At 41.8% G+C, this 26290-nt stretch overlaps 1 protein-coding gene and 1 long non-coding RNA gene across 8 annotated transcripts in view; one reads left to right on the top strand and one right to left on the bottom strand.

Moving 5' to 3' along the window:
• Positions 1-26290, bottom strand: part of AGBL1 (AGBL carboxypeptidase 1) — a 449865-nt gene that overhangs the window by 262606 nt on the left and 160969 nt on the right. The gene's annotated exons all lie outside the window — the stretch shown is intronic.
• LOC138780202 (uncharacterized) lies at positions 3247-5606 on the top strand. Its single transcript, XR_011361226.1, has 4 exons — positions 3247-3314; positions 3424-3522; positions 4806-5019; positions 5472-5606. It is a non-coding gene; the product is annotated as an uncharacterized lncRNA (long non-coding RNA).

A 26290-nucleotide genomic window follows, 5' to 3' on the forward strand; every position in this document is an offset into this window, starting at 1 on the left:
ACATTTAAACTAAAACAGTGCAGACTGAAACCCTCACACACCTTTTTTATAGTTCAGGCGCATGGCAGCAACAGTACAGACGGATAGGAACAGTAGAGGTTCAGGACTGTGAGAGAACACCCAGTCAAATGGCAAACAAGAGACAAGACAAAGTAGTACAACCACACAGTGACGCTGAAAACACCTGTACTACTGTATGTCAGTGTCACTGTGTGTGATCTGTAGTGTGTCCCTACACATACTTGTGGCGCTATAATAATTTATTAAAACAGGCAGATCAGGGAAGGCCACAAGTCTTCTTTAAAGAAGTTATATCATGATAAAAAGTTATAACCTATCCAAAGGATACTCGATTATAGAGATTAAGAGATAATCTAGATTATAGTGAGGGGTTCAAACACTCCCATCTCAAGTATGGAGGTCTCTTGTCTCCCAAATGTACAGGGTAGGGGTATGTACACACTGAGGAATAGGCGAAGAATTGAAGAGGAAAGTTTTCTGCTTGAAATTCCTCAAATATTTAGCTCTGGCAGAATAGGAGCAGAGTTTGAGCAGAATTCAAGCAGAATTTAAGCTCCATTGACTTCTATGGGATTCCTCTAGCGGAATCCGCCCGAAGAATTGACATGTCAATTCCTCTGGCAGAACGTGGACCCATGACAGAATGTCCGGACAGAAAATTCTGCAGTGTGCACTAATGTGCGGAAAGTCAATAGAAACCTATGGGAGCCAAGGCTGCTATTTTTTAAGGGAGCAATTTTGAGCGGATTCCGTGCACATTTTGATGTGCACATACCCAGGCAGTGGACATGCTTGGCCTTTACAGCCCATTCACTCTCTACTTTTTAATGATAATTTTCAATGTGCATGTGTAGAAGATTGGGTTCCTGAGCAAGTGTGTTTCTTGTGGTCCAGGTGTTATGATGTGGTTGTTGGTTACCTACTCCCCCATTCCCATACAGGTCCCACTGTAGCTCTTGTTCAGCTTGTGGTGCCCCGCTATGTGTTCCTTCTGCCTGTTTCTGATACACAAGCCCAGAATAGGACGTGTCTGCTTAGCCAAAAACTGGAACACTGGCCAGAGTGGTGTCCTGTCTTAGTTGCAGCAGACCCTGTGGGGGACCCTGTGCTTATAGGTGAGTAAAGTTTATTTCTTTTATGTCCAGACACACTGAAATACCCCTTTAAACCAGTGCATCCTTTGAGGATGAGAAAGGCTGTTGATTAATGTGTTCTGGTAAAGAATTCTTCAACAAAGCACCTGTTACTGAGACTTTCATTTATTTACCAGAGTGTGTGTGTGTGTGTGGGGGGGGGGGGGTGTAGTCTAGCCTCCTGGCCCTGTCTTGCCCATTTGGGGCACATCTAGCAGCACATCCGGAGGGTCCATTACATGACTGTACACAACCATTATGCACACTGCACGGTCCTTTTCAACACATAACTGATCTATACACCACAAAACAGCTAATATGACCCTCAACTTGATGCCTGTTATCCATATTGCTGCTGTAAATATAGAGCGATAAGCTTAGTGTTAAGCCCAGATAACGCCTCATAGCTAAACGGCTTACAATAAAAATACAGTTATAGCCATTGTAAGGTTCTGCACTAAAGAAAACTACTTCACATTGTATTCACTATAACATCAAGCATGGCCCGGCAAACATCTGACCTCTGTGCCTTGCCTTGTATTACTGCTTAGCACAGCTTGCAATTTCATACAAAGAGAGTGAATAAAGCAGGTGTATGCTGGTGCCCTGGCTATGAATATCTCATAGGGAATGTAAATTGTATATTGCTCAAGAGGACCAGGAGCTTAGCTGAATGTATAACAAGCTAATAGCGGAATGTATAATAAGCTAATTGTGCTTATTATAGAAGAATTCTGCCACATTGGAAGTATAGAGATCATCAATTAACATGTAATTAGCTACTTAACTGTTTTAACATCTACCTAGCATACGGAAACTGCTGAAATGTCTGAGCCTCTTTGCAAGGATGACATATTGAAGATGAACTATGCCTTGTTTACAGATCACTTTTACTTTTATGCATTTAAAGAGTAAATGTCGGCATAAATGTCAGGATTTGTGTAGAAACTGACAAAGGAATAACATTTATCCACCTTCATAACTGCTCATGATAAAGGCACACTCATATTTAGATCAGTACCCTAAATTTATAACATAGGGGTCAGAGGCATAACTTGAAGGCGGTGGACCCCGATGCAAAATCTGTAACAGGGCCCCTTAATTATAATGGATTTTTATAGGACTGGCTTTCTCATATGGGAAGGCAGACTTTATGGGCCATCTCGGGCTCCTAGGCCCAGGTACGGCTTCATGTTCTGCACCCCTTCTAGCTACACCCCAGATTAGGGGTTTTAAACCAAGAAAATGGTGTGCAATTCCTGTAATACCTCAGTCTTGTATTCTTCAAAAAAAAGTACCTTCAAACTCTCACAATGAAAATATGAAAGGTCTTTATGCCACGGCGGCAGCGCTCTTCAAACAAAGTCGTCCATGGAGACTCTCCCCCTCCACCAATGGGACAGAGTTGGCTAGGCGTGACGTTTACAGGTCCTCCCTTTTTAAGCACTAGTGCAGTAAATACTTTATATATATATATATATATACATCTAGTAATCATGGTAACTAGAAGACATGGGTACACTGAGGGTGGGCTGTGCGCCAGTGCACCAGACATTTGGATAAGTACAAACTGGAGAAGAACCTGGCAGCAATGGGAGGAACAGATGGCACCGTTACAATGTGTGTAGTGGCGCCAATAAAGTTAATATGGAAACCCTAAGGTTATGTGCACACTATGGAACCTGGGTGGATCACCTGCTGCGGACTCTGCAGCTCACCCCTACTTGCTGCTGCGTGCATCTTCGCCAGTTCCGTAGACTCCATTCTATGGTCATGTAGATTCCACTGTAAAAAATAGGTTCATTCTTCGGGTGGAATCTCAATGTCCATAGAATAGAGTCTATGGCACAGGCGGAAATGCGAGCAGGGGCGAGCTGCAGAATTCGCAGTGTGGGTGTGGGTTTCGCAGTGTGCACATACCCGAGCAATTATAGCGGTACATTGACTTTAATAATTTATTATTTTTTTAAGTAGTATTCTGACCATGAATATACAGTAGGAAACATCATTTTTGACAAGTAAGTGACACACAGACTATAATAGAAAGCAATGTGCACATCAGGTGTAAGCTTTTCTTATTTTCTTCCTCTTTCAGCTAACCTGACCCATTCTGGACCACCTTTCTCCAGACAGTCCCTCCCACGCTTCTTCTTGTTCACTGTCAGTATTTGACTTAATACAAGTAGCGGTCTCTAGGCTCCTCTCTTCTCCTCCTATTATCTACCTTCCCAGCTGTGACTATTTACCTAACTAAATTATTTAACCTTAGGTATTGTTTCCTCCTGTTTTAACTCCATTGCTGAACGAAAAAAATCGATTGACCTGTCCTGTGCTGCCAACAATCCGTGAAATCTGATAATCCAACAAAGTTTGTAAATTATTAAACATTTGCTATATCTAATGTATCAGAATTAAAATTGCCATGTATACATTGTTCATGATTTGGGATTGTGAGTTTTCTAGTTTCTTGGGATTTTACTAGTTGTGTGTGTTGTTGGCTAGTGCAAATTCAGTTTATTTCCTTCCGCAACAATAACAGTGATTTAACGCTGTTTAGACGCCACACACCGCGTTAAATGTATCAGCCTGTACAGCTGCAGCAGTGAATGGGGCTCATGAGAACCCCTAATTGACAACAGCTGCACATGGTATAAAGCAAAGTCGATGTGTTTTATGTTTTGTAATCGTTTTTCACAACTTTAACAGGCTTTATCTATACCGAGAAAAGAAAAACTCACGTTACAGATGTATATTATAGTTGTTTTTTTTTCATTGAAAAACTAAGAAATCCATTGCAGCTTTGACAACCTCTGGCAATGGAGTACAACATGAGTTAGGGCAAGCTGTTTTATTTAGATACTATTCTCATTATCCAGATGTATATCCATGATTAGAGATGAGTGCAACTCGAGGATGCTTGAGTCCAATTATTCAGCATTTGAATACCAGTTGCTGAAGAAGTTGGATGCAGCCCTGAGCTGTTGACTTCTACATAGAAAAATTCTACACAGATATCTTTAGCAAATCCTTCTTTCTGCAACATGTGTCAAAACCGTTGAAGTAGGTGTCCACAGTACACAGTAACACACAATACACGTGGAGGCCTTCCATACCAATTGTTAAGATGAAACTCTTGCACATTTAGCTTCATAAACTCCCTATAGGTTTTGTTACGAATGTAGGTAGAGTAGCTTGTGAAGTGGTGGGGAAGGACACAGACAATGAGCCCTTATCTGCTCCAAGCAGCTGACACTGCCTACTTGCCTCAACAATCCTCAACAAGCAACTGTGGACAACCACGGAGACGATCCATACTTGCTGTAACGTGGAAACACTAACCAAGGACAAAACAAACTTACATATGAGGGATATTCAGCAGGCTAGGGTCAAACCAAATGGGCAGCAAGGTACAAAAACAAGATCCAAAAGAGTAGGAGACAGAGCAAACGTCAGGTAAAGCCAGGTTACAATACAGGAAAAAGATATGGAGACCCTGGCACACTAGTAAACTAGTCTAATAGCCAGCAAGAACTATGGGAACTAGGGAATGTTGTATAGGTAAGGGGTCCGGTCCAGAACCGGCCTTACAAGGAACAAATGATAAGAGCCAATTTGACTGACAGAGACTGACATTCATTCAATACATTGCAGCACAGCTTCTGGGAGTTTTGAGTTCTCCTACTGCTGGCGTGAACCCACTGCGACCCGGGTAGCTTGGGATGCCGCCAGGTATCTGTGACCACCACACAGATGGACACAGAGGACCCAGAGCAAGTTCCTGCATTGTGTAGCTGCTAGAGAGCGCTCCTGGAGGTCCAGGGAAGCGCTTCAGGCAACCATGAGGATATCTGTGGAGTATGGCCAGGTAAGGATGTAACAGGATTATTTACATTTCAACATAGAAGTGTATTAATAAGATGTATTAGATAACATAGTGCCCATAAAATTTACTGCATTTCATAGTTTAAGAATTCTGACTTCGGCATCAGGTTTTACAAATTCTGTCGAAAACCAATGACTTTTTTTTTTTTCTTCTGTCAGGATTATTATTTGGTCATTTAGTAATTTTGCCACTTTTGTGTAATTTATTTGACAAATGCCCAATGTTAAACCCTAGATGTGCTGCAATTACTTTGCAACCTTTGTAAAGTCGGACATGGCAGAGTTTTTATTATTTTGACAGTCATTGCTTGCACAGAGATGTTCTTTCATCCTCCAGATCCTTTTTATGCTATGCACAGAATCAACAGGTAATTTCCAGGCAAAGGCTCAACATAGCTTTTACAGTGTTTCATTATCCTTATGTGTTCTCTTTAGATGCTGCAAAGATGTTAACAGGAGTGGAAGGTAACCTGCATCACGCCGCATTGGCTTTTTCCAGACCTATGGTTGCTCAGCAACAACTTTTTGAGTGTATAATTGGAACTTATTCCCTTTGCAAATGATAGATGTTCACAGACTGTTGAACTGACTAATACTAGGCAGTGAATCCATAAATGTTGCATAGAGGGCTGTATGGGGTGTATTAAACTCTGTAATCTACATATATCATTCAGCTGGTCTCTGTGTTTTTAGAAATGTTACATATCAATGTGGGCTCATGTTAATCTTAATGCTAATGCATGTTAATGCTTTACATATGCATTGAAGCTGAATTTGAGTGATTGATAAAAACTCTTTAAGCCGGACAGTGGGATGGTTGGTTTTATTTTTTAGAAGTTATGTAAGATCATTGAAATCATATAGGATCTTATAATCAGCAGCCCCGTAGGTCTGGATTGACCATGGTCAACCATCACATTCATAAAAGCTCTACATGATATTACAGCTTTCAGGTCAGAATACACAACTATTATGGTGTGTACAGCACTCCCTCAAGTTACAATATTATTTGGTTCCAGGACGACCATTGTACACTGAATGTATTGCACCCTGAGACCAAAACTCTATGAAAAACTGGCACTGGTACAAGCTTCCATAATGTCATCCTAAAATGAGAAAAAAATAAAAGTTTAAAGAAAAATAAGCAGATAACTAACATGGATAAAGCAAGTCCTTAAATACAAGTCAGAAGGAGCCACTGGAAGCCGTAAATCACATTCTACGTAGAGGACATGAGGGTTTTTAGGGTCCTATACAGATCACACAGGGTCCGAGAAAAATAAAATAAAGTCGCCCTCACCTGGTGCCTAAAGGAGAAACTCATCCTGGCACAGGTAAAGAGAAGTACAGGACATGTAGTATCACACTATACTGTAGGGAGGCGCTACTAGACAGCCAGTGCATGTACTTCACTAATACTGGGGTTTACCAGTAAAATGAACACCTTCATGGGTCTAACTGGTTTAGCTATTCACATGTGCCGCAGATCTGGACTGTCTGTGGCATTGTATGATGAGTGTGGTCCCAAGTTCCATTGGTCCAGAAAAAAACATTGTATTTTAAAAATATTATAACCTTGGGCTATTGTAAGTTGAGGGACCACTGTAATAGGAAGCAGTGTAAACAAAGCTTGCACAAGAACCATGGCCCTTTCAAATACTGGAATGTAGGTATTGGACCTCCACCAATCTGATATTGATGGCTTAACCTATAATCAGATAATCCCTTTTATAATGCGAATGCAACTGGGTGTAGAACTTAAGGCTCTATTCCACGGGCCGACAGTGAGGAGCACACGAGTGCTATGAACGCTCGTTTGCTCCTCGTTCCCCGCTCGCTGCCGTCGCCATTCCATATGGCGTCAGCGAGCGGGTGAGTGCGGGAGGGGCCGCGGGGAGCTGCGGGGGGGCTGCCCGGGTGATTGCTGATGGGGCAGCCCATAGAGGATAGTGGCGGTCTGCTGCCACCACTCCTATTCCACAGAGCGACTGCAGCAGATCACTGCTATCACAGTCGTTTGTTTTTCAACATGTTTGAAAGACAAACGAAGCAATGATCAGCCGACATGAACAATGTCGGCTGATCGTTGCCTTCTATTCCACTGGACGATTATCGGGATAATCGTTCCATGGAATAGGGCCTTTAGGACCCTCAAGACAAAGCCTCTATCCATAAATCCTGTACAATTATGTATTGACACTATGCAGTGTGCTGCTACACACATGTACCCCTCTTCCCACAGTACCATGTTAATGGGACAAGCCATACATACATACATACATACATACATACATATGTACATTTTTTTCACTGATACAGAACCTGACAGAAAATTGATAGGTGTTCTGCAGACATATAAAGGTATTTTAAAGGAGCCATAGTATGATTCCTTGGAGTAACCTAATACACAGCATTTGAATGAATCCCTTAATGACGACTAGAGCAATATCCATTGGATTTTAGCTAATAAAATGCTTTTAAAAAGCACTTGCAACTTTTTCTCTTTTTTTAAGTCCTTAAAGGGGTTGTCCAATATTTAGATTTTTTTTTTTTTTAGTAAATCCAGGCTGCCCAACACTGCCCAAGTTCAGTCAATTACTGGCTCAGGTGCATCACAGCCAGTAATTGGCAGAGTGGACATATCCTTGTCTTGGAAGAGAGGGCCATTCTATGCGAGGTGGTCACCAGTGAGGGGCGAGCACCACCAGAGAAGAAGCAAAATAAAAAGATGGCAGACAATCTTTAATATAAACTTTAATGAGTGCTGTAACTCCTTGGTTAACTGCCTGTGGTACAGTGAAGGTGGTACTGGCAAAGCTCTCATGCTGTGCTTTTAATTTGCACCCCAGTGTATTACAGAATTAGATGTACTTTGACATCACTAATTAAAGTAGGGACCTATTGGCTTACATGGGGAAACACTCCTTTTGCAATTATCACTTAAGCACTGTTCTAATGCATTAAAGTACAGTTAGTACTAGGACCTCCCAAGGGATGTTTAAATAAAATATACAATAGTCAGCATACTGCTCAAGTTCTAATGTGTTAAAGAGGTTGTCCAGCGAAAATCTTTTTCTTTCAAATCAACTGGTGTCAGAAAGTTATATAGATTTGATTTGTTGTTTTATTTTAAGTCTGACACAGTGCTCTCTGCTGACATCTCTGGCTGAGACAGGAACTGTCCAGAACAGTAGCAAATCCCCATAGAAAGTCTCTACACTGAGAATTATGTGCCACTCTTACACACATTACGTTCTAATATAGCCCAATTTAATAAGGTGGAACTATCCTGGCTAGGTAGACTCAACTCATTTAAAATGTTTTTGCTTCCTAAATTGATGTACATATTTCATACTGTTTCCATAAGTGTACCAAAGAAATTATTTTCTTCAACCAGAACTATATTGCTATCATACTTATGGGATTCTAAGAGACCCAGAAAATCATATAAATTACTTTATAAACATAGCTCAGCAGGTGGAATTGGATTACCGGACATTGAATTATATCATAGAGCCATAATCCTGTCCCAAACGTACGCTTTGTTTAAGAACCGTACGGTTCCTCCTTGGATGACTATTGAACAATACTTAGTTATACCATATTCACTCAAGTCATTAATGTATGCTTACTTGTGGCATCTACCCACCACAAAAATGTATTCATGCACTACAATGGCAAGTTTAAAGACTTGGATTATTTCTCATACCGCGGTTGGAACAAGACAAAATATTATATTGCCACACTTGCCACTGGATATACTCCATATTGCTATTCCCACAATTGATCTTTCCAACTGGATTGCACGGGGTTTGTCTGAGGTTAACCAGTTGTTCCGAGAGGTCATTCTCCACACATATTTAGATCTACAGGAAACTTATAATTTGGCTAAAGAAGACCTTTATAAATTTTTAAAAATAAGGCACTATCTAATGTCAAAGAAACACACCTCTTTGAAATATAGCTCTGAACTTATACAACTATTTAACTTGCAACCAAAAGGTATTAAACATATTTATAGTTTGTTGGGTAACTTGCTGGTATATGAACCCATGGGCCCGTTTGCAAAATGGGTATCAGACTTAAATATCTCGCCCTCTGAAGAGGACTGGAAACAAGCTTTTCGTTGGTCATATAAAGCTGTCCACTGTGTATCGCACGTTGAGAATTGTATCAAAACTAGGTTACAGTGGTACTATACCCCTTTGAGACTCCACAAAATGTTTCCTTCAGCCTCGCAAATGCGATGGAGGGACTGTGGTAACAAAGGATCCTTAATACATATTTTGTGGAGCTGCCCTCTCGTAAATAAGTACTGGTCAGAAGTTTCAGATATAATTCTTGAAATCTTTAGATATCCAATATCTATCACACCCCAACTAGCATTATTATTCTTGGGAATACAACACATAGTACCTAAACAAAGGACTCTATTCTGCTTACTTATGACAATAGCAAAATTATTACTCACTAGACGTTGGAAAACACCTAATATTCCATCTAAAACAGAACTGGTTCAAGAAATAAACATAATGTATAAATATGAGGAGGCTATAGCCTATGGCAACAATACTATTACAAAATTTAGAGAGATGTGGTCAACATGGACATCTAGTCCACTTTTTTCACCTTAGTTCTTTTTGACTGCTTTATTATTTGCTTGATATCTGTTTGTGAATATGTTATAATTGCATATAAGAACATATTACTTGCAAACCTATTCTACCCTTATGGATATTTTTAAAGACATACCATCTGAACACATGTTATTTTATGGTTTATTGTTTAATCTCCTCTGTTTTTCCTTTACATCTTATCTATACAAAGTGTTATATATGTTGTATTTTTTGTTTGCAAAAATTTGCTTTTGATTGCAAAACTCTATTGAAAAAAATTCAATAAAATATATTGAAACAGAAAACCTCTCCTACTCTGGACAGTTCCTGTCTCGGCCAGAAATGTCAGCAGAGAGCACTGTGTCAGACTGAAAATACAACATTTCCTGCAGAAGACATCGTAGCTAATAAGTACTGAAAGAGATTTTTTAATAGAAGTAAATTACAAATCTATATAACTTTCTGACACCAGTTGATTTGAAAGAAAAAGATTTTTGCTGGACAACCCTTTTAAGCAGAAAAAAAAATCCTATTTTCTCATTCAAATTTTTGTATATTTCATTTAAACATCATTTTAAGGGACGTAATATACAAAAATGAGAACAAAAAAAGTACTGACGGCCAAGTGATCGAAGGTGTATGGACACTTTTAGCCTAGCACCCGATGCTAAATCGAGCACTATGACCGATTAGGCATGCTCAGTCAACAATAGTGGACACCTTTATTTTAATGGCCCCCATTAAAGGCTACATTCCTTTAGCAATGGCTAAAATGATTGGCCAGGCACTGCCTCCCCCTGCAGTAATAAATGGTTGCTGAGGGTAAGATAAGCTGCATCGATCATAAATGCATGGATCAATAAGTAGATGTTGTTTTGGAAACTAGTATCTTAGCTGAAGTGAAACGGAAGAGGACTTAAGGCCAATATTCTACAAAGTGACAATGTGTAGGGATGCCTTCTGTAGAGCACATAGGTTATAGCTGTCATTCCATTTTCTCACTTCCAAAGACCTGTATGTGGTAAATTGCCTAGATGTTATTCGAAGTACATCATTCTTCCTAAAATGACTATTTCTACAGCCTTAAAAATAAACATTCAGCTATTATGGCAATGTGAAAGGGTTCAATGAAGGTTAATTCTGAAACATCTTGTGCCCTGCTTTTATTTAAGGCTAGATCCTATATTATACCCCTGTATGTATGGACCTAAGAACAGTCTTGCACCTGAGAGATTTGGCAGCTCTTCAAGGAGTCAATGATATTTTTCCTTTTTTCTTTTGTGTGTCTGAGAGATTCTCCTAGGAAATATTGCATTCTGGAATTATTCCAACCTTTCCCTCAGTAATTATAATATATATATATATATATATATATATATATATATATATATATATATATATATATATTTTTTTTTTTTTTTTTTTTTTTTTTTTTTCCAGCAAATAATTAATAAGCAAATGGTTTTATATAACAGTTTGTCGTCATTTCTAAGCATCAATATGTGGAATTTTTTTCTATTTTGATATGAATTTCAATTTTTGTGACAAAACACAAGGCTGCTCTTTTCTTTTTAGTGTCAGACAACCTTTAATGCGAGCTGTGACAGCAATCTATGTTCCTATCTTTCCTTTAGCATCTGGTTGAACACCTGTGGATAGCAGACGTCTACAGCATGCAGTGATCTAATGTTAGTTCTAGCTGTACTATTCCTGTGCTGTTTGATACAGTCCTCTAGTGGTCCCTTCTGGTACTGCGGATTTGTAGAATGATGAGCCAACCATAAGAGTGTATGCTATTGATGCAGCATTATTCTTTCTTCTTTCAGGCTTAATATGACGACAGCAGGGTCAAGTCTATAGCAACATAAAAGATCAGATTAATCCCTAGTTGACCATGCTAAGTACTACATTGTAGCCTCTGTCGATATTAGATTAGGTGAGACTCACATATGCTTCAGCATTTCTTCCCTTAAACCTGACATTCTTTCTCATATCTGTCTCCTACATCATAAAGGTTAAATTACTGCTGTTATAAGATTAATAGAGGTGAAGCCATAGTGTCATATATACTTTTTCCTTACTGTAAATATATGACTATTTTGTAAAAGAAAACATTTAAAAAGCACAGCAGGTATGAACAAATGACTCTATACACAGAGCTGTTCAATGACTGCTAGCATATGTAATATACAGGCATAAAGACGTATAAAGAAGAAGTCAGTCGGATAATAAAACCCGGCAGGGGCAGAGGGGGAATTGAGTACAAGTACTAACTTACCTCTCCTGTACCCACAGTGAGCTGTGGGACCGGCCGCGGGACTGCCGCCAGGATCTGGGCTCTCTAGAGCCAAGTCAGACATGAGACAGATGATGGACTGGCCACTCAGCCAGTCAGTGACCTGGGGCGGATGCTGCTCCAGTTACTGATTGGCTGAGCGGCCAGTCCATCAGCCTGGACAGGCCTTTTGCCACAAGTCATGCTGTTATCACAACTCGGGGGAAAATGCCTTTCGGCAGGGGTCCCGTGGCCAGTCCTGCTGCTACTTGTAATCAATTTCCTTCTTGCCCCTACCAGCTGCCGTATTTTATAATACGTCGGACTTCACCTTTTAATAGTAAATCCTATTATAGAGTTATTATGAGAGCCCTGCTATAAGAGGCAACACATGTTGATACAGGATATCCTGCACAAATCACTGATCTGTTAGTGGCCCCCCGTATCACTACTAGAGGTGACCATCTATAAACAATTAAAGATGATCAAACAGTGCTGATGTTCAGGTTCGTATGAACTCAAACCCTCGGTATTTGACTCCCACAGTCTTCCCGTTCCGTGGGGAAGGTGGAGACAGCCCGAGTCTCGCCTGGAAAACAGGAATACAGCCTGGGCCATAGGTTGGTTTCCTGTTTTCCAGGCGGAACTCGGGCTGTCTCCACCTTTCCCATGGAACAGGAAGGTAGCAGGAGTCAAATACCGATGGTTCGAGTTCGTACAAACCAAAACATCAGCGCTGTTCAATCATCTTTATAAACAATGGCTCCCCAGATCATCACAACAGCAGCTGGGATAGCGTGTCTCTCCACAATAAAGACACAAGGCCTACATGTACATACTCAAAACGGATCTGCACCAGATCTTAAATAGATACTGCAGTTTAATCCTCTTTACTCTGAAGCCAGATTGTCGAGTGTATGTGCCCTCACATTATCACTGCCACCAACACCTTCTAACAGCTTAGTCTGAATTGCCTAGATGGAGGGCAATTTGTAGAAATGACTATGCCCCCCCCCCCCACCTCAGTTTAATAATGTGTCCCTTAGCACATAATGTCATCACATAGCCATGCCTAGCAGGTAACGATCTCTCATAAAGAATGACACTACCCAGAAGTAGCCTCTGAACACCCTTTGCGTTATTTATTTTTTTGTCAATGAATGTACTCATTAGTAACATGGGCAGAGCACCCCCTGGTGATCTACTTTTTATGATGGATTTTAGAAGCTGGACACGTGATATGAAAAGACATTGGGGGAGATTTATCAAACATGGTGCAAAGTAAAAGTGGCTCAGTTGCCCCTAGCAACCAATCAGATTCCACTTTCCTTTCCTCACAGACTCTTTACAAAATGAAAGGTTGAATCTGATTGGTTGCTAGGAGCAACTGAGCCAGTTTCACTTTACACATGTTTGAGAAATCTCCCCCATTATTTTTATTAGACAACCCCTTTACTATTATAGGTATCTATTTTCCCGACTGTATTTTGTGTTCTAGAGACCCAGATTTCAACTTTCACAACATGGAAATTTTGTTATCCTTTTTACTACTTTGCACTAACTCCAACTGGCTTCAGCACATTATTAATCTATCACTGCGCTGTCATCACTCGGATGGATGTATTAAATACCAAATGAATAGCGTAATCAGCAAAATTTTCTATCATCAAATCTATTAAAATAAAATAGCAAGAAGCCATTGAGTAATAACAGAATACAGACGAGAGTGCTGATGGAGTAAATGAAAGCTCCGCCATTAACATCCTTTTCATTTTTTAATGTAATGTTGAGAATTTACTAAAGAAAAATATATTAGCATCAGCATATTAAGAATGTAACTATGGAAATGTTACAGTGAAGCAGGCGCATATTAATATCAACTATCAGTCTTGGTGCTGAATTGAATGTGTAATTATACTGCGGATTTTATCAACTAAATTAGGGAAGCCATGAGCGGAAATACCCAGCTACATCTGCCTGATTTATTAAACAATACCAGGGAAATTAGTATTAAAATACTGTCACTTTAAGAATATGAATCTCTGACTATGAAAGATTTTACTATCAGCTAAACTACACTAATCTAGGATACATTCAAGCATGTGGTTCCTTCCTTAGGTAGGTATTTTTTCAATGTGCATCTATTAGAATATATTTGGCGGAGATTGTGGCAAAGTGAGCTCAAATACCCCTAATGCTTCATGATAGAATTCTGCACTGCAATGGACTCCAACCTGTGGTTTTTCAGCAGTAGCAAAACTACTGTAACAGACAGCAGGTGTGGACCTGCTGTGCTACTCAACTGGTTTGGCTTTGGACCACGCCAGTGAGCGAAGGCTAAATGTACTGTAGGTTGTCAGCCTTTCTCTCACTCCAGGATGCAGAAGATGGACTTCTGCATCTAAAGGTCACCAGGTCGATCCACAAGTGTGGTTCCAAGGGAAGCAGCAGTTAGTTCCCAAGAACCAGACAGAGTAGGAGCTGAGTATACGTAGTCAGCAGGCCAGGTTGTCAGCAGAAGAGTCAGTGCAGTACCTAGGATGAGACAGGTACCCTAGGGCAGGTCAGACAATCACCAAGAAGATGTAGGAGACCGCACTTCCAAAAAGAATATCCACTTTATTCACACCAATGCAACGTTTCGGCTATATGTGTGTAGCCTTTCTCAAGCAGTGATACAAAAGCACTCCAGTGTCGGAGTATATATGCATGTGTACATAATTAATCAATCAAGTGAAAATAAATATATAAACAATGTGAAAAAAATTTGATCAATAGTAGCAAAATAGTGCATCAACACATGATTTCATAGAGAACAAGTAGGAGACCAAACTCTCATGGTCGTAAGTTGTGATAGATATAAGTACAGTGCAGAAACAAATATGCAAGCATAATGAGGTGACATTCACAGCTGTGATAACAAACAAAAACAAGAATACATACATACAAAGCGCCAGAGCAGGGAATCCACATGGAGAGACCGCACCGGGAACGCTAGCGTCGCCCGCGGATGACGTCACACTCGGCTCTGCGCCCGGACCACGATAAGACCACATGACATGGGGATGTCACGTGATCAACGCGATCCCGGGCGCATGCGCCGGGCAGTCACCAAGCCAGCAGCGGCACACGCATGCCCAGTGGGGGCCAGAGGAATCAGCCACCATATTGAAAAAGGGAAAACTGCCCTTATGCAAAGTATGGGTCAAAATATTATACTAATAAAGAATATGGCAAAGGCTTAAACGGACTGTAAGCGATGGAAAACTCATATGGGTGTAATTATGGGCAAAGGTATGGGGAGAATTCATATTAGTATATCTAATAAGGAATAATAAGTGCGGACTGACCGGTACCAAAATGGAATATAGGGTAAAAGTGTCACCAAGACCAGGGGGAGCAGCACCTTGCGGTCCCGTGAGCACCAATGTCCTAAGAACCCACCCCAAAAACCACACTAGTGCAGAAGAAATGGGGTAGGTAAAATGACCACATCCGCTCCCTTGTGGTAGCAAAACTGTATTTACACAGCTAAGACACAAACCCCATCCATGTATCCGTACCTCGGGTCATACATCCTACGGCTTCAGGGGGCCAAAGTTAGTTAAATATATAAGTAAGTAAGTATAAAGACTGAATATAGTCACCCATAAATATATAAAAAGATTTAATATAGTCACCCATACAAAATGACAGTAACCGAAAAAGCTAGTGCATAATGCAAAAATAAATAAATAAATGCGCTAGATGAATAAGCCGTGGCATCAAAAAAAAAGGAAAAAAAGGAAATAAGGTCCATGTAAGGATTCAGGCAGATGCATGTAGTAGCTTGAAAACAATCCATAATCATTCTGAAAGCAGTTTTTCATTCTGCAAGAAACATAAGAGAAAGGCCAATCAATTTACAAATAAAGTATATACATATATGTACAATAATCAGTTTGTAATAAAGAGAGATCCCAACTTGGGTCAGTGGTAATATAAATGTAATAAAGAAAATGATGGGAGACTTATGTATCCAAGTGTTCCTACCATGGTGGGGGGGGAAAGGGCAAAAGATCACAGCAAGGCATCAAAGGATGAAAAAAAGAGAGGAAAGAGAAAGAAAAAGTGAAAGTTAACCAGTGGCAGGTCCCAGTTTAAAGTCAATATTCATACCACCAGGTATGAGTGTCCCCAGCTTGTAGATCCACTCCAGTTCACATTTTTTTAAACGGGCGATCCTATCCCCACCTCTTCTAGACCTAGGGATGTGGTCCAAAATAGCAAATTTGAGCTCAGATGGTTGTGTTCCATAAAGTGTTTGGGGACAGGCAACTCACATTTTTGGGTGCGTATGGTAGATTTATGTTGATTAAGATGTATTCTGCATTCCCATTTCCCATTAAACATTTTGTCACCTGCAGAACAGAGTACGTTGTATATGTGCTACAATGCCCCTGCAACATGTTGTATGTGGGGGAGACTACTGGAGAATGCAGAATACGTCTTAATCAACATAAATCTACCATACGCACCCAAAAATGTGAGTTGCCTGTCCCCAAACACTTTATGGAACACAACCATCTGGTCTCCGAGCTCAAATTTGCTATTTTGGACCACATCCCTAGGTCTAGAAGGGGTGGGGATAGGATCGCCCGTTTAAAAAAAATGTGAACTGGAGTGGATCTACAAGCTGGGGACACTCATACCTGGTGGTATGAATATTGACTTTAAACTGGGACCTGCCACTGGTTAACTTTCACTTTTTCTTTCTCTTTCCTCTCTTTTTTTTATCCTTTGATGCCTTGCTGTGATCTTTTGCCCTTCCCCCCCCCCCCACCATGGTAGGAACACTTGGATACATAAGTCTCCCATCATTTTCTTTATTACATTTATATTACCACTGACCCAAGTTGGGATCTCTCTTTATTACAAACTGATTATTGTACATATATGTATATACTTTATTTGTAAATTGATTGGCCTTTCTCTTATGTTTCTTGCAGAATGAAAAACTGCTTTCAGAATGATTATGGATTGTTTTCAAGCTACTACATGCATCTGCCTGAATCCTTACATGGACCTTATTTCCTTTTTTTCCTTTTTTTTTGATGCCACGGCTTATTCATCTAGCGCATTTATTTATTTATTTTTGCATTATGCACTAGCTTTTTCGGTTACTGTCATTTTGTATGGGTGACTATATTAAATCTTTTTATATATTTATGGGTGACTATATTCAGTCTTTATATTTACTTACTTATATATTTAACTAACTTTGGCCCCTGAAGCCGTAGGATGTATGACCCGAGGTACGGACACATGGATGGGGTTTGTGTCTTAGCTGTGTAAATACAGTTTTGCTACCACAAGGGAGCAGATGTGGTCATTTTACCTACCCCATTTCTTCTGCACTAGTGTAGTTTTTGGGGTGGGTTCTTAGGACATTGGTGCTCACGGGACCGCAAGGTGTTGTGAGTCATCTTTTTACCCTTTGTTGACCTGCTGCTCCCCCTGGTCTGGGTGACACTTTTACCCTATGTTCCATTTTGGTACCGGTCAGTCCGCACTTATTATTCCTTATTAGATATACTAATATGAATTCTCCCCATACCTTTGCCCATAATTACACCCATATGAGTTTTCCATCGCTTACAGTCCGTTTAAGCCTTTGCCATATTCTTTATTAGTATCATATTTCGACCCATACTTTGCATAAGGGCAGTTTTCCCTTTTTCAATATGGTGGCTGATTCCTCTGGCCCCCACTGGGCATGCGTGTGCCGCTGCTGGCTTGGTGACTGCCCGGCGCATGCGCCCGGGATCGCGTTGATCACGTGACATCCCCATGTCATGTGGTCTTATCGTGGTCCGGGCGCAGAGCCGAGTGTGACGTCATCCGCGGGCGACGCTAGCGTTCCCGGTGCGGTCTCTCCATGTGGATTCCCTGCTCTGGCGCTTTGTATGTATGTATTCTTGTTTTTGTTTGTTATCACAGCTGTGAATGTCACCTCATTATGCTTGCATATTTGTTTCTGCACTGTACTTATATCTATCACAACTTACGACCATGAGAGTTTGGTCTCCTACTTGTTCTCTATGAAATCATGTGTTGATGCACTATTTTGCTACTATTGATCACATTTTTTCACATTGTTTATATATTTATTTTCACTTGATTGATTAATTATGTACACATGCATATATACTCCGACACTGGAGTGCTTTTGTATCACTGCTTGAGAAAGGCTACACACATATAGCCGAAACGTTGCATTGGTGTGAATAAAGTGGATATTCTTTTTGGAAGTGCGGTCTCCTACATCTTCTTGGATATTGCATACGAACCTGGGTCCGGTTTGGTGAGACTTGCACCCTCATTCTTTTTTTCTCGTGCTGCTGAAACTTTGTTTTTTGCAGGTCAGCCAATCAGCAACAGGTAAGGTAGAGGGTAAAGACAGAGTTAGGCAAGACGCATAATCCAGAAAACAGATGTCGGTCAGGAAACAAAGAGAATCAATAAGATCACAGAAAGGCACCTTTGCTTAGAATGCAGCCCTTCAACAAAGCTCGGGCAGGGAGGGGAAGGTGGACCTGGTTTAAATAGGTTCCACGGCTCCGGATTGGCATACAGCAGTAGCAGGTGGAGACTAGCTGCCTGTATAAATCCAGAGCAGTTGGCCACATGTGCACCCTAGTGGCCAGAGGTGTCATTACAGCAGAAGGAGGAAGAAGACACCGGAAAACACAGGCATCCCCAGGACAAGCATGGAGAACAGCAAAGGAGTGGACAGGACGTTGCCCCTGAGTCTCATCCAGCTACAACTACAACTCAGTACACCTAACCCTCTATATCCAAGAGCCAATCACTACTAAAAACTTTGTAGTGACACAAAGGGGACACTTGGGTCCACTGATCCACTCTAAGCTACCGTGAACTATGCAAGCTCTCTGCCGTTGAGTGAGTGAGGCAACAAGTATGAGCTGAACCTGCTCCATTACTATGTTCACCGCATTATGATATCCCAATAGTTTCTATTTTTATCTCTAGGTGGTCTTGTATTGCTGTCACAATAATGTTTGTTGGTATTCCAATGCTGTAGTCTATATTGTTGATGACAAAAATAACCTGTCATTTCATTATAGAGTAAGCTGTGTCGTACTGTGATGATATCACTGTGGCCCATGTATTTTATTAGCTGCCATTTTACTTCTGTGCGGTCACTATATACTATGACTAAATGTCTTTATTTATAGGTTTTTATTAAGAATGAGCAAAGTAAACACAGCAAAGCTGGATCCGCTGCGAAGTTTGCAAATATTTGCTTCAATGACTAAGTAAATATTTGCTCACTTTCTTTTAAAATTTACCAAAAACAAGCAAAATATTTTCGCTTAAGTTATGCATTTCTAAAAGAAAAATAGCAAAATTAGTACAAAAATATGCTGTATTAGGTAAATATATAGTAAAATAAATATAGTCATATGCAATATAGCCACCAGCTATTTTTACTACTTTATGTGTTAACTTAATACAACATATTTTCATTCTAATTTTGCAATTTTTTTATTTATAAAAGCAAAACTGAATAGAAATAATGTAATATACTGTTTAGAAATTGGTGGCTATAATGCAATAGACGGGAAGGGGATTGCATCTCTGTGTCTAGGGGCATCCTTAAGGGTGTGAAAAGCATTTGCATAGCCTTAACAAGTGCACCTTCCGGATGAGCGGACCTGAAATCCATGGACAACACTCAAAAGAAAAATGTGCCAACTAAAATGAGCAAGTCTAGGTGGATATGACCATCCAAACAAAATGTATAAGGGCCATAAGCCCAAAACACACCCAGAGGTGCTCCCCAATTGTAAAACGTAACTTTTACTGACTCGTTAATAAAAGGTCTGTAAATGTGCTCACTAAATAATACTCAGTTACCATAGTCAATATACGTACAGTTTAAGGCCCTTTTGGGTCAAGGAAAGTCACATGTAGCTGCAGACTACTGACTATCACAATGTAAATAGACTAGACTAATGGTGAACAGCCGCATAGCCCCTCAACTAGTTTCACCCAATCATGGGCAACATCAGGAAGAGGGCTTATGAGCACGTATACGGATATTTTATTAACAAGTCAGTTAACGTTACATTTTACAATTGGAGAGCACCTCTGGGAAATTATACTTAAAGTGACACTGTCACCCCCTATTTGCATTTTGACTGCTCTCCACAGGTGTAAAGGGTAAATGTTACAGCTTTCATTACTTCTTTTATATCACACCCAGGCCCGCTTCTGCCATGAGGCGGAATGAGTATTCCGCCTCAGGCGGCAGATTCTGCGCTCCTGCAGGGGGCGGCAGACAGCAGCCCTGCAGCCGCTTGCCTGTCCTGTCATCAGCGCTCACCACTGTACCCCGCCGGGCTCCCGCGCCGTCAGCCAGCATCTCCCTTTGCCCTTCAACCTGTGGTGAGTGTCGGCGAGGGCTGCAGTCGGATCGGAGCGCGCGGGGGGGGGGGGGGGTATTCCTATAAGGGCTGCATTCCCATGTCGAGGAATGCCTGTAACCGGAGTCTCCCCCGCCCGGACAGCATCTGATAAGATGCTGAGAGCGGGGGAGAACTGTACTGATACGTGCGATGCTGTAATGAATCAGCCGCGCGTGGTGCTGTCATTACAGCGCGGCACATATCAATAGAGTTCTCCCCCGCTCTCAGCATCTTATCAGATGCTGTCCGGGCGGGGGAGACTCCGGTTACAGGCATTCCTCGACATGGGAATGCAGCCCTTATAGGAATACCCCCCCAACCCCTCCCCCCCCAGGCACTCCCGCGCGCACCGATCCGACTGCAGCCCTCGCCGACACTCACCACAGGCTGAAGGGCAAAGGGAGATGCTGGCTGACGGGAGCCCGGCGGGGTACAGTGGTGAATGAGTGGTGGTGGTGGGGGGGGGGGGGAGGCAGGGGGGGTCGCTAGTGTGGGGCGGCCGCCTGAGGTTTGCCTCAGGCGGCAGAGACCACAGAAACGGCCCTGATCACACCTCATGGTGCTTGTTCTGGTAAAAAGTCGTTTTTATCACCTGTGGATTGGTATATTTGGGTGGGGCCTTGCACTCTATGTGCCACATCGCTCAGCCCCTATCGCCACTTAGCCCCGCCCCCATCCATGACGTCATAGCCCCAATGGCCTATGCGGCGATGACATCACGGATGGGGCAAGGCTAAGTAGTGCTAGGGGCGGAGTGATGTGGCACATAGGGCGCGAGACCCCGCCCACATAGACCAATCCACAGGGGATAAAAATGACTTTTTACCAGAACAAGCACCATGAGGTGTGATATAAAATAAGTAATGAAAGCAATGCCTTTAGTCCCTATTATAGGGGACAACTTAGAGGAGCAAATGAGCGCTGCCAGTGCTCATTTTCTCCACATTCCCCACTCGTTGCCGGTGCTATGAGGCAGCAGTGAGCGGGGCTGCGCAGGCGAGCACTAGATCTTCCGGGCAGCCCATAGAGGATAGTGACAGTCTGCTGTCGCTGTTCTTATTCCACGGAGCGACGGGGCAGCAGATCGCTGCTATCACAGTCGTTTGTCATTCAACATATTAAAAGGCAAACGACAGTAACGATCAGCCGACATCTTTTATGTCGGCTGATCGTTGCCTTCTATTACATGGGGCGATTATCAGCCGTGACAGCCTATATTGGCCGAATATGGCTGATAATCATTCTGTGTAATATGGCCTTTAGGTGGAAGACTGCCTCAGCCACTGATTTGCTGAAAGGCCATTTGAGGATGAGTAACCCGGCACACATTAAATTCAGAGTGCTGAGCTCTGGGTGCCACACTGTAAGCAGACATCTGTACAGATACCGTAAACAGCAGAACACCTGTCAAAATGAAAAGTGTTCTGCTCTTGCCTTATTTTTGTGTGTCTCTTCTTTTTTTTTCAGATATCATATCCTGCGGATTACACCAGATCCTGTGGTCCACGTTGATGCACAGCAGATTTTTTTTAAATAAAATGGTCAAAGAGGGGTGTGGGGGTGTTTTTATTTAATTAAAAATATTTTTCACTTGTGTTTTGTCTTTCTTTGTGTTCTTTTGTCCTTTTGTTTTGTCTTTATTTCCTACAGGCTTTGTAGTGTAAGCTGTCTGATAAGCCGGGGCTTAGTGTTAGCCAATAAAATGGCTAACACTAACCCCCATTATTACTCCAGTACCCACTGCACCAGGGTTACTGGGGAGAGCCAGGTACTTATAGTCCTGGAGTATACCCCTATGGCATTGGGTACTGGGGTAATATTGGAAGAGGGTGAGTGTTAGCCATTTTATATAACTCTCAAGATAACAATATCAAAAACAGGAGAGACACACAACAAAAAAGCCAGAGTAGAACGCCCATCATTTTGACAGATGTTTTGCTCTTTACAGTATGCAGCATCTTTACATATAGCTCAGTATAGCCCCCAAGGGGTTAAGTGAGGATTCATTGCATCCTTACTTAACCCTTTAGGTGCCAAACAGAACAGTCTGACCCCCAGTGGGTTAAGTAGGGATGTACAGCCTCCCTCTTCTTAAAGAAGCAGTTCACAATTTATTTATTTTTTGCCACCAATCCCCCCCCCCCCGCCCCCCTCAGTAGGTGCTGGTGCATATACTCACCGGCGACGCCATTCAAATCTGGCACTCGCTCACGTTATCTGCTCCTGTGACCCCTCTTCTGTCCCCTGTGTTTGAATGCCGAAAGTCCCGCTTTACAATGCATTCTCTATGGGACAGCATGACTTCCGGTGTTCAATCACAGGTCTGAACTGAGGTCTGGTCCTCAATGGCTTAATGGAAGATGCATAGCATCCCCACTTAACCCACTGAGGGCTAGATGGTGCTCTGTTGGGGAGGGGGGTTGCACTTACATTCCTTCCGTCTTCTTTAGAGCCCCGACACACACAGTGCTTCCTGTGTGCCGGGCGGCCTCTTGTAATCCCCAGTGATTGGCTGAGCGGGCTGCCACTCTCCAGACAAGAATGACAGTCTGCTCAGCCAATCACTAGCTGCAGTGCTATCTCGTCTCAGTCAGTGATTGATTGGCTGAGCTGGCTGTCACTCTCATCTCTGCAGTGACAGCCCGCTCAGCCATTCAGTGACTAACATGGGACCGCACCACAGCCAGTGATTGGCTAAGCAGGCTATCACTTGTCCAGAGAGTGACAGCTCACTCAGCCATTCCCTAGCTGCGGGGCTGTCCCATCTCAGTCAGTATTGACTGAGCAAGCTGGAGGCGGCTATAGACACTGGAGGCACAGAAGACACTGGAGAAACAGAAAAGGACACTGGGGTAATGTGGACAGATAAGTTGTGCACCAAAACTGCACTAAAACAGCTGAACTATTTAGCTGTTATAGTATGGTTTGTTAAGGTTCGGTTCTCAAATTCTCAAATTTTATGCCAAAAATTCACGAACTGGCGAACCAAATTTTTTAAAAAGTCGCTCATCACTAATTGTGATCTGTTTTGATGTCACAACAGCTCTTTACACCCTAGACAATAGTGTTTGCCTTTTCTGCTAGTCAGTGTTCTATTATAGTATAAAAACCCTTTGTAAATAAGCTATTGTGGTAATGTCACAAGTTTTTGTGTATATCAAGGCTGTGTTTTTCTGTCAATGTCTCAATAGTTTTTTGTTGTGGTTTTTTTTTTTACATTCTTTATGTCTTCTGCGGCTGTGTTCTTTTGTGGTAATGTCATAAATAGTTCCAAGGCTTTTGAGGTAATATCTAAATGAGTGTCTTTATAATCATTATTATTGTTATCATTGATTTACTTTTGTGGTGATGTCACAGTGGCATATGTTTTGTTTTTTTAGCTCGGTTTCTATTGTAATGTGATGGCTCCATATTAAATTATGCGTACCATTATGCGTACCATGGTACCATTACCACATCCACAAAAACAAGTCCTCACACTCTATAGATATGAAGCTGTATTGACAGAATAGTTTACACTTTTTTCTTTTTATAGCAAGATAAAAACAAAAATCACAGTAAAGTGCAGGATTGCAAAGTTTTTTTTATTGGTAACAGATTTTTTTTTATTACTAATTAACATGATAAAATAAAAAACCTGTGCAATGTTCAGCATGGAGAAAATGTTTCAGTGGCATTCCTAATGATGAAGAGGGTGGGGAGGAGGGATGGAGGGGTGGTGCAAAGTTGGGGCACAGATACTCCCATTTAGCACAGGCTTCAAGTTTAAGACTATGTTCACACTACGTTCCATACCCTATGTTCCCATCGGGAACAACGGCCTTACTTTATGCAGCATGGAACATTGCCTATTCCTCTATGGGATCCTGGCCGGAGCGTATACACATCGTGTATGCTCCAGCCGGGATCCCGTGCTGAGCCGCAAAGAACTGACATGAATTCAGTGAATTGCAGCCGTAGGAAATCCAGTCAGTTCACACAATGAAGCGAGCGGCTCCGGACGCTTGCTTCATTGTGCACTATGGGAAGATCTGATGCCGGTGCGCACTGATGCCCCGCATCAGAACACTATGGCTATAAAGATCATCCGGCCAGTACTACAATACCGGCCAGGATGATCTTTGCAGAGACCGGCCGTTCCGTGACCCGGCCGGGTCACGGAACGGCCGGTCTCACATGTTGTGTGAACATAGCCTAAAAGTATTTTTTGGGGGAAATAACTGCATCACCTGCTGAACGGACCCCAGGACAGATCTTGGACTAAAAGCAGCTATCCGAAGGTACAAGTGTTTGGGGGGGGGGGGGCAGATTGTGGGTACAGAGTCACTTTAAATCTCTTTGACCTGCCCTTGAACCTTTCCTGAACAATTTTTGCAGTGTGGTAAGGCAGGCTCATGTGAAACCTAACCAGCAGCAGATCTGCCGTCACTGTCCAGACAGCACCGCAAAACCTCCACCTCATCCCCAATGCAGTGCTTTTGCATCAAAGTCTAACTCTGTTACAAAAAGGGGCCACCCTGGTGTTTACTTATTTATTTTCCAATACTCACAACCAAGTGGGACTTAAGGGGCTATGTATCAGGGTGGCTTGGTCATCTCCGAGGCGAGGCACCCCCTTGGCAACAGTCTTTCCTTCCCTGGAGAGATATCTGGAGACTCCTGAGTGAGTACTTAATTGTATTTTTTTACTGATCTCTTTAAGCTGAGTGATTGCTGTGTTTTGTGGCTCAGTCCAATGGCAGCGGGGGGGGGGGGGGTTAGGGCCTAGTCATTGATGATGTTACATAGGGGTGGGGCCTACAGTGTTGACGTGGGTGGAGCTGAGTGGCACTATGGGCATGAAGCCCCGTCCAGGTGGCACAAACTACTAACAAAACAAAGCATTTTTTACTGGACCAAGCACCAAGAAATCTATAATAATAATAATAATAATAATAATAATAGTAATAATAATAATAATAATAATAATAATAAAAGTAAGGTATGAAAGCTGCAGACTTTAGGCTTTACAGCTGTGTAGAGAAGTCCTCATACAGAAAGGGGTGATGACAGTGTCCCTTTAACCCTAAGACCTGATGGGACACTGCATCTTACCTGCACCGTGTGCTCTGCTAAGCGGTGGTGCCGGCACCACAAACCAGAGGTGAACCCTCTGCGGCCCAGTCCACAGACCGGTGTTTTGGGACCAGCAGAAAGGTCATCACTGTTTCTGTCTAACATTGTAGTGATTGGATCATGAAAGTTTTATATAGCTCAGACATGATCAGATTCACTGAATAGTTCCTACAATATCTTATTCTCAGTCACACATCTTATTATCCAAAGTAGATCATATTCTAGATGTAATTATGCCATATAATGAAAATAATGTCAATAAGCACAGGAATCTATATAGCATATTTCCATTCAAATACTATCAAGTGCAGGCTAGTAATATAATTTTGCTAAACCAATGTTGTATGAGGGGAATCATTCTGCTTTAAATGACTATAATGAAGAATAACGGGATCAGCAGACTAGCACTATACCGATGATGAGATGGCATTTTTCTACCATTTCCTACAAGTGACTTTTACAATGACCTTTTAAAAAGATAGCTATTCATGTCATCTCACACACCGTCAATAGACAGCTACTCAACTTGGGACATGATATCTCACTGTCTCGAAAAAGTCGTAAAACGTAAGGTGAATGGAAAAGTCTTTGAAGATTCTAAATGCAGGTAGAGAAAGACAAACTCCATGTGATACATGTTGCTATAGGAACAGTTAGGTTTGATGGCAGCACTTGAGAACACAGGTCTCTTGAGATGTCCAGCTTATAGTATCCAGTATTCTCACCACACTCATCACACGGTGTGACAGGTGTGGATAAAGTCGAGTAGAAGAACAC

This window comes from Dendropsophus ebraccatus, chromosome 1, assembly GCF_027789765.1.
Source record: "Dendropsophus ebraccatus isolate aDenEbr1 chromosome 1, aDenEbr1.pat, whole genome shotgun sequence".
Lineage (NCBI taxonomy): Eukaryota > Metazoa > Chordata > Amphibia > Anura > Hylidae > Dendropsophus > Dendropsophus ebraccatus.